The sequence below is a fragment of the Pygoscelis adeliae genome, unplaced genomic scaffold, assembly GCF_000699105.1.
Source record: "Pygoscelis adeliae isolate BGI_AS28 unplaced genomic scaffold, ASM69910v1 Scaffold360, whole genome shotgun sequence".
Classification (NCBI taxonomy): Eukaryota; Metazoa; Chordata; class Aves; order Sphenisciformes; family Spheniscidae; genus Pygoscelis; species Pygoscelis adeliae.
In genome coordinates this window covers 468,380-478,722 of record NW_008823961.1, presented here as the reverse complement: position 1 = coordinate 478,722, position 10,343 = coordinate 468,380, and positions in this window count along the sequence as shown.

Below are 10,343 nucleotides of genomic sequence, written 5' to 3'. Positions count from 1 at the left end.
TATCAGTACTTCAAGGGGGCTTATAAAAAAGATGGCAGCAAACTTTTTAGCAGAGCCTGTTGTGACAGGACAAGGGGCAATGGCTTTAAACTAAAGGGGGGTAGATATAGGCTGGATATAAGGAAGAAATTTTTTACGCTGAGGGTGGTGAGACACTGGCACAGGTTGCCCAGAGAGGTGGTGGATGCCCCATCCCTGAAAACATTCAAGGTCAGATTGGACAGGGCTCTGAGCAACCTGATTTTGTTGAAGATGTTCCTGCCCACAGCAGGGGGGTTGGACTAGCTGACCTTTAGAGGTCCCTTCCAACCCAAACTATTCTATGATTCTATGATTCCTAGAGAGGAAAGCTGCTTCAGCATTCCTGTTTCTTTCTAAGCAAAGTATGGGGATAGTTCCCCAACCAGTTTTTTTTTTTTTTTTTTTGCAGGCTTTCCATTTTCAGTCATTGGAGGCTTCTAAAATCATTCAGGGTCAATCTCTAGTGTAGTATCTAAACATCCCCAGATGGCTGCTTTAATCTGGCTATAATCCTAGATTGCTGCTACATCAGGTTCCTGGCAAGAAGCCTCTTGTCAAACAAGCAATCAACAGGCTGGCTCACTGCTCAAGAAGTCATCACAACCAGCTTTGAAATCAGTAAGATCACCATAGGGCCAGGTTTGGGGCTCATTTTTTTAAGACTTCTTGGCATGGAGGTCTCGCCTGAGGCCCTAGTAAATTAATTTCTCATTATCTTGTGATGAATGTAAAGGGAATAAGGTGTTCCTGTTTCAAGCAGTGCTCTTGCACTAGGTCTCCAATTTCCAGAAGCTATACTTTCTGTTCTAAGGTATCTGCTGCCATAGGGACAATATCCATTTTTGATATCTGGTCTAGGTCCTGAAAAGCACCAGTGTGCTTGGATTTTGCAAGTTTTGTAATATGTGTGACCACATTGCTCCCAAACCGAGGATATATCAATACTGAATGTCAAGTTTGGTGACAAAAAACAGATTTATAATTAGTTTTTATTCCTTTTCCGTCAAAGCATTATCTGCAGCGCTGTGGATCAGCAGTAGCAAGGAATCCACAGAAGAATGACTCCTCATTAGGACTACTTTCCCCAAGGGAGGATGAATAATGAGACAGCTGGTTCTCATGTATTTCTGGCTCAAATCAAACTACCATCAAGGAAGGGCAGGCTAAAAGTTTGCCCTCCTCCCCACCATCCAGCCAAAACAGTAAAGCTTTAGGTAAAACTGAATAAAACCGTAGCAGATTGAAACCTCTGCTTTGGCCCAGCATAAGTTTTGTATTTGCTATCACAAACTTTCCTATCAATCCTCTCTGAATTTTCATTCCATACATAGTGGACTTAGAATTCATCTCGTTTCCCACAAAAGGGAAAATTTTTGACAGGTTTATTACAACATGCATCCCATTACCCCAAGCTCTGGGCTCTTAATCCTATGTTTGTATTAGAGGTAGCATTTCAAAGAATTTGCTGGTGGTGAAGAGTTTTGCTTTATTGTTTATTAATTCAGTGTTCCAGCTGAAATCATACTGCATTATTCCACAGTAGGTTATATTTTCTGTTGTAAAGAAGAAGAAATTATTTTTCTTGATATTTCTATTCCTTTATCAATTTTTGCAGACATTTCAGCAATTTCAGAGCATTATTTCCCCAATTTATCTTCAGCATATCTATCTTCAGTATGAAAATGAGTCCTGATATGGAGAAATGCAACATTTCTACTTCATCCACTATATCCTGGAAGGAAATTATTTTTTATTACCACGGTGTTAAATATTTATATATTGATATAGTTTTCATCTTTGTTATGTTAATCTCCTGTAAATGTACTGCATGTCTACAAATGAAAAGATATACTTAAGTAGTAATATGATTCAAGCATAACTGTTTATTTGTTTTAAGTTTAATTACATAAAATGTAAGTGGGAGTGACTGATTAAAAGTCAGTTGATTTTCTGAATAGTATGTTTTTCTTAAGCTATGGAAAATTAATAGAAACTTCCTCACAAAAGAATGTGGTGAAGTGTTATATGTGTGGCTTTATAGTAAAAAATGTAAGGCATTCCTTTTGTTCAGCTACAGTAATTTCAGATTTATTTCAGACTTAGCTTATGCATCACCTTGAAACGTGCTGATCGTTTGGTGGTGATATTTAAAGAAAATTCCTAAAGAAAAGCTGTGAGTATAGTTGTCATGCCACCTATCTTTTGAACATTCAAACATAGAAAATACTTCTGATAAATTTTAGGCCTTTACTCTTTAGTGTTATCTGACGCTTTCCATGGCATGAAATCTGATGACTTTCTTGCTTTAGGGAGGAAGTTGCCTTAAGATTTCCCATGCTTTTGAGGCTGTGATATTGGCTTAGTTTCAGGAGACTAGTAGGTTAGCTTCTGGTGAGACTTTCCCTAAGATGTTTGCTAAATCAGTGAGACACTGTGTGCCTCAGTTCCCCATCTGTTATATTCTGTCTTCTACTGAGACAACAAATGCTTTCTGTGTAAACGTGCAGCTTCTTGAAGGACAAAGCCCCAAACTCAGTTACATTCCTTGCATTGTCATAGAGCAGGAGTCACCTCCTGTTTCTGTTTGAAAGTGCCTTCTAGCAGCTCCCTGGTCTATGACAGGTGGCTGTCAATTGATACAACTGCACAGTAATAAAGAACAAAAAAGAAATTAAATTACTAAAATAGTCCGTTTTAGCCTTTGTGCCTTACAATCTTATGCTCAATGAACAACAAAAGTAGAATCATTCTAGCTCCAATTCCCCCATTCTTTCAATCAATCATCTGAAATGCCTCAGGAGATCAATGTTATGTATATTCCAAACCCCCTCCATTTCTGAACACAGAGTTATTATCAGTTTAACAATTCTCTATTTCCTAGGTTACCTGAACATAGCTAGAGTCTTTTTAGATTCAACTGTATTGCTGGTATAGAGAGACAAAACAGCAACCAATAATAACATTTCATTGGATTAGTAAGGGGGTTACCCCGGAGAGAGTTGCTATGAATTGAGGCCCCCTCCAGACATCAGAGTGAAAATATGACAGACATCCCAGTCTGAACTGGCAACTAGTCCCTTTCCAGTTTGGGCACCAACCAGACAGCAGTGAAGAAAGTCACAAAAGCGAGTAAGCAATTACATCTGCATGCAGGAGGTAGGGGACACCAAACGAGGCAGGCTCCACAAAGTTGCAAACAGCTGGGGTTTTTTGCACACATAGAATAGCAATGTTTGAATGCACAGGATCTTTCATATGGAAAAATAAAATTCCTAAGAGATTAAGAAGATTCTTTTGGGCTTGTCTGGCAACATGTATCTGCCTGAAAAATGTGCAAATGCCTTTATGGCTCTCACCATAAAACATACAGCATGGGCATGAATTCAAGAGCACAATTTCTCTCCCATCTCCACAACAGTTTTCAGATTTCAGCTTCTGGATTTGTCTTCTCTACACATACACACACACATATTTATAATTACTTTTATTTTAACATAGCTAAGATAGAAAATAAGATGTAGAACTAAGGTACTCTAGGTTTAGCTGTGAAAACATCAAAAATTGCTTCTCATCCCTGAATTCTTATATGATAAGTTTTAACGAAGACGCTGGCCAGACACTGCATGATCCTGTTTTCCCCACAGCTGTCCATTTTCAGTGAATCAATCATAAGCCTTCCCAAGAACAAACAAGCAAGGACATTTTCTCTGTGAGTTTGTTTTTCATTTACATAAATAAGCAACGCATCCCTTGACTCTGTTGCTACAGTTTATTTATATTCATCCATCAGTATATATAGTAATACATTTAGTAAACCGTACCATAAAAAATGAAGTTTTTTACTTCATGGTATACAACTCCAGTCACACAAATGTTTATGTATGCTAAATTTTAAGCAAATTAACAAGAAAATTGAAGGAAATTAATGTTCCTGGGACATAAGAATGGCTGTGCTAGGTCAGACCATGGGTCCATCTAGTTCAGTACCATGTCTCTGACAACAGGCAAAAGCAACATGGTTAAAACCAGGGAAGCAATACTATACTTTCCCAGACAAAATCTTTATTCACTAAAGGTATATACTGAGCTTGATGTGTTTGGTCTGTGTTTGGTAACCTTTCTCTTCTATGAACTTGCTGAATCTTCCTTTGAGCCCATGGAAACTATCTATATCATCTAACAAGGAGTTACATAGCAGCAGGAGCAAACCGTGTGCAATGGTTAAAAGACCTACACTGTGCCAAACTGGTGTAAGGCTAAAATGCTCTACAGGCTTTTTCTTACAGCATATTATTCAGAGCATGGCAAAAATTTTCAGACATTTTTTTCCCCACCTGTGGAAAATAGCCAGTTTTTACAGTGACTGAAATGATCTGCCCAATACAGCTCAATTCATTCTTTTAAACTCCAAGTATTTTTACCCAGTACTTCAAAAGAAAAGATTCTTCCTCCCTAGTCCTAAAGCAAAATAAAGGTAAGCTCCTCCAATCAAAGTCAAACCATTGTTTAAAGATTTTTAGGGTTAATAATTTCCTTTTTGTTGTGGATGTACCAAAACTTTCTTAATTGATTCACTTTAACTAAACCAACAAACCGACTAAGTAGGCAGTTGTACAACAATAGCCAAAATGACTAGTTAAACTTCAACTGTATGGTATACACATAGGAGGCAACTGAAACATTATGTGAGGAGGCAAATGATCAAACTTTCATTCTTGGTTCTATTTCCAGCATATACTTCTGAGTAAGTTTTTAGTCCTTGAATCTTGATTGCTTCATATACACCATGGAAATAATGGTGCTTATTTTCTATTATAAAGAATAAGGGATGTGAACAGTCTGCTTGTCAGTATGCTTGCCTAGCCAATTGTATCCTGGGCTGCATAAAAAGAAGCGTGGCCAGCAGTTTGAGAGAGGTGATTCTCCCTTTCTCCTCCGCTCTGGTGAGACCCCACTTGAAGTACTGCATCCTGCTCTGGGGTCCTCAGTAGAAGAAAGACATGGACCTATTGGAGCGGGTTCAGAAGAGGGTAATGAAAATGATCAGAGGACTGGAACAGCTCTCCTGTGAGGAAAGGCTGAGAGAGATGGGGTTGTTTAGCCTGGAGAAGAGAAGGCTCCGGGGAGACCTTATTGTGGTGTTTCAATACTTAAAGGGGGCTTATAAGAAAGACAGACAGGAACTTTTTATCAAGGCCTGTATTGACAGGACAAGGGGCAATGGTTTTAAACTGAAAAAGTGTAGATTTAGATTGGATATAAGAAGAAATTTTTTACTATGAGAGTGTTGAGACATTGGACCACGTTGCCCAGAGAGGTGGTGGATGCCCCATCCCTGGAAACATTCAAGGTCAGGTTGGACGGGGCTTTAAGCAACCTGGTCTAGTGAGAGATGTCCCTGCCATTGCAGGGGGATTGGAACTAGATGATCTTTAAAGGTCCTTTCCAACCCAAACCATTCTGTGATTCTGTGATTCTGTATGAGTGTTTATGATGTATATGAGTACTCTGCATGTGTGCCTACTAGGAATACATGCTCAACCCTGCAACTAGTTGGACCTGGGGGGATGCAGCTGTGGCAGCATCACCTCTCTTGGGCTGCCAGATCTGGACCAATTCTCCTAACAGTTTTGTGATTTAGAAATCACACCAAAATTTATTGCACCTCTTCTTATAGATATGATCACAAGCTTCAGAAGGGGGACTGTAGAGTAGCAAATAAATAGTGAGAACTCATCCAAGATATTATGGCAGCCATTATACAATATTAATGTGCAGATGTACAGAATCACTGTATTATTTTGAAGTGGAATAAATCAAACAAAGTTAATAATATCTCTGATGAAAATTGTATTTAAATAACCAGAGTGCTTTATCACCATTTTTACAGTACTAATCAATGTCCAGAGTACTGAATCATACTGAAAATGAGATAGGTACTAAAGCAACTGGGTTAGGCCCTGGAATAGCTCTTAACATGACGTAAAAAAGGAGCACCCCACAGCTGTGGTCTGTCAGGCCACATTTTTGACAGAGTGTTGCTTTTTCTTCCTTTTGAGTCCCAGTGTGGGTTTTTTTGTGGAAATGAACATGTTGAAAAAGTTTTCCTTTGTAAGAATCTTCTAAAAGTATTAAATAACTTCTCTCTTTTTTTTTTTTGTGTGTAATGAGTTCTCTGTTTCTGTGATTCCATTAGCAGCAAACAGTCAGTATATAAAATGTGATGTTACGCTTGGCTTCATTTCTAACACAAATACTGTTCGTCTTCAATAGCCGAGGCTAGATTGACACAGAACACCTGCTGGCAGCCAAGAAGAGAAGAGAGGAAAGAAATAGTGTATGTACAATTATTCCAGAAAGGCCTTGTCTAAGCAAGAGTTGAAAGTTCCAGCTTTGAGAAATGAAAAATAATATGGAAAAATTTATCTTGCTGATTCTTACTGCTTAAATCAGCAAGGTACCAAGCAATGCCTGGTGAACAACTTCAGCTACCACCACTCTGCACTTTTCAGGAGTGGAGCCTCAATAGGAAGGTGTGAACTTGTGGTGTGTCAATCAGGCACTTTCATGAGCACTAAATTGAATATGAACAACCAACTAGTTAAGAAAAACTGAAAGCTATACTGAGTGACCCTAAACTCATGACAACCTCATGACAAACTTCTCATGACTAGCTTTGAAATTCAAAAGCTTCTTAGATGTAGTTTGTAACTGTCCATTGAGATTTTTATATCAAAATCTAAAATAGTCTTATCTCTAATGCTTAACAACATAAGCAAAGGTGGAAGAATGTCTATAATCTCTTGAAGACCATTGCACTTGTCACATAACAAGCTCACCAGCATAAAGAAATACTATACAATAGAGCTGCAGGATCTTTTCTAAGCTACTGCTACTTTCATGTCTAATCCCTCTTTGAAATCAGTATCAAGCCTGGATCAGCTCCTCAGGTAATAGCTTCCACTAACCTTTGCATCTGTAATTGGAAACTACATGAAGTGTCGTCTGAAAACAGCATGCATAAAGCTAAATGATTTGTAAACGAATTTCACCCACAGAACGTGACACTTCTACTTAATAGCTCCACAAAACGTACATCCCATCCCACCTAACAGTGCTGTTTCTCATGTATTTTTGTTTTCTGGATGAACTTAGACTATTAAGGCACATACCTAATGGGTGTGAATGCAAAATGTGTTCTTCTTGTTGGAAAATACTATGCCATGATTGTAATACAGATAAAGATAAAGATGATAAATATAAAGATAGATAAAGATAAGGATAGATAAAGATAAGATAAAGATAAAGATAAAGATAAAGATAAAGATGATAAAGATAAAGATAGATAAAGATAAAAATAAAGATCTGCATTTCCTGATAGTTACTTCAATGCTGTATATGTGCAGGCAGAATTCCCTTGAATATAATGAAATAGCTGCTGCCTTTTTAAGTCAGCTTTAAATAATGCTTCTAAAAGCAACAACTATAGATATCACTATTCACATTTCTCAGCTAACAGATTTTGCAGCCAGAAGAGGTCATATGCAGAGTCTTTTCTGATCTTCTAGATAATGCAAAGATATGCTTGACAACTTATGCAGAAAGCTCTTAAATTCTGTTTAAGCCATTAGAAATATTTTAGAAAGAGATTCTTTAGCAGTTAAAGGATTTCTATGACAAGAATCCACCATGTTTTTACCCAGACTCTTTCACTGTTGTCAGCTGTCAGTTCAAAAACGATGAGTATATCAGCAATGTATCAGAAACATCAGGGAAGAAAGCTGAGTATGAAGCTGTATTTTACAATTGTGCCTATATTTTCAGTATTATAAACCTCTTTCATTCAAAACCATGAGTCATGCTTCCTTCTTCCTTCCCCTCCAACCCAACCTGAAATAATGAGACTTGTTTAAAAATTATGAGATTTTAAAAAATAATATATTTTAGATCTTTTTTTTTTTGTTATGCTGAATGGTTTATAAGCCTTAGGCTTCTCATTTTCAGGCTTTTACTCTAGAACTATGAAATCTAAGTGTTCACATTTTTCATAATGAAAGCTAAGATTGCTCGGTAATCTCATATTTTCAGGAGCTGAGGCTTTAAGAAAAAACAGCAAATGCTGCAAAATGCATGTTAAAGTCACAGGAGTTGGCAACACTATATTTCAGTTGATATCTATCAATAAAAGCACATTGAAAAATAGGTTTATTTACAGTGGATGAAAACATGAATGTTTACAGAAAGAGAATTAAGTTTACAGTAATAAAAAGAATCAAATACCCATTCTGTAACTTTCCTAATCAGGTGGATTCTGCCTCTCAGTTGCTATATATGCAGCAACTTGTGAGCAATTAAGCTTGCATCCTATAGTACTGAAGGCAAATGAATTTTGATTTTGCTCAGATTGCCACATCTCATTCCAGTTGTGTCTGTGGTAGACAGAATTAATGATATGAAAGGAGTGATATACTGAGAAGAGAAATGCTCTTAACTGACTTGGCTTTGAATTCACACAGGACAGTTCTCTGTATAAAAAATACTTCCTTACAGATATAACACTCTTTGTCACTCTTAATGCATTCTTGTTTTAAACCAACTAGTATAAATCCTTTTTGGCTGGCTAAGTTTACTGCATCTGCAAAAAAGAAAAAAGCTTCAGACATCATAAAGCTCTTTATCAAAATAAATTATATCAATGCACACTGAAATACGCAATTATAAGCAATCCAATAACCTGTTCTCATCAAGATACCATATCAATTATTGTGAAAGGCCTTTATCTCTAATATGCTTTGAGAGTATTGTGGGGCTGATACAGGTACAATCTTAGTTCAGATAGATAGCTGAATATTCCATGGAAGAAGAGTACCCTTTATGTCAACTTTCTGATGCTAAACTTTAGTAGAACAAAGGCTGCTTGAGAACAATGATTAGTGGCAGTACATTTTTAAGCAAGCTATCGTGTTAAGCATGAGAATGTGAAAAGCAGCTTTATTTTTTGCCTAAATATAAGCTCAATCTGCAAGCTGTCAAAGTCCCTTAGCTCTCAGTAACTTCAGATTTAAAACATGTTTTTTTTATTTAAAATAAAATGTGTGAACAAAAAAAACCACTGAACCCCAAAACATCAAAATGAAAGAAGCTAACCAAACCTAAGATATGGTGCAGGAAATATGGGGTGATATTGTTCTCCCTGATCATTGTATTTAAAAAGCCCTAAATAGAACAGGATCGCAACCCATTCCATCATCAGATTTGCTTGTGTTTGTTCTTTTCACCTGTTGGGTATTTACTCTGCATGGTGTAAAGAGAGAAATTTGACCATTTGCCAAAGATGTTCAAAATTCCCTTGGGATTTGGCAGCCTGGTATGTTGAAACTCCAGACAAGTCCTCTGAACCCGTACAGAGGAAATGCAACATCTATACAAGATACATACTCCTCATACGGACCTGTTGTTTGCAAACAGAGAAGGACTTGTGGGTGATGTGATGGTTGGAGGCCATCTTGGGCATGGCAATCATGAAATGATAGTTTTCAGTTCTCAGAGAAGTAAGGAGGGGGGTCAGCAGAACTGCCACCTTGGACTTCCGGAGGGCAGACCTTGGCCTGTTTAGGAGACTGGCTGACAGAGTCCCTTGGGAGGCAGTCCAGAAGGACAAAGGATTCCAGGAAGGCTGGATATTCTTCAAGAAGGAAATCTTGAAGGCGCAGGAGCAGGCCATCCCCATGTGCTGGTGGGGAAGAAGACCAGCCTGGCTGAACAGAGAGCTTTGGCTGGAACTCAGGAAAAAAAGGAGAATTTATGACCTTTGGAAGAAGGGACAGGTAATTCAGGAGGACTACGAGGATGTCATGAGGTTATGCAGGGAGAAAATTAGGAAGGCCAAACCCCAACTAGAACGTAATCTGGCTACTGCCGTAAAAGACAATAAAAAATGTTTCTATAAATACATTAGCAACAAAAGGAGGGCTAAGGAGAATCTCCATCCTTTATTGGATGTGCAGGGAAACATAGTGACAAAGGATGAGGAAAAGGCTGAGGTACTTAATGCCTTCTTTGCCCCAGCCTTTAATAGTAAGACCAGTTGTTCTCCAGGTTCCCAGCCCCCTGAGCTGGAAGACAGGGACGGGGAGCAGAATGAAGCCCCATAATTCAAGGGGAAATGGTTAGTGACCTGCTACACCACTTAGACATGCACAGGTCTGTGGGGCCTCATAGGATCCACCCAAGGGTACTGAGGGAGCTTGCGGAAGTGCTCACTAAGCCACTTTCCATCATTTATCAGCAGTCCTGGCTAACCAGGGAGGTCCCAGTTGACT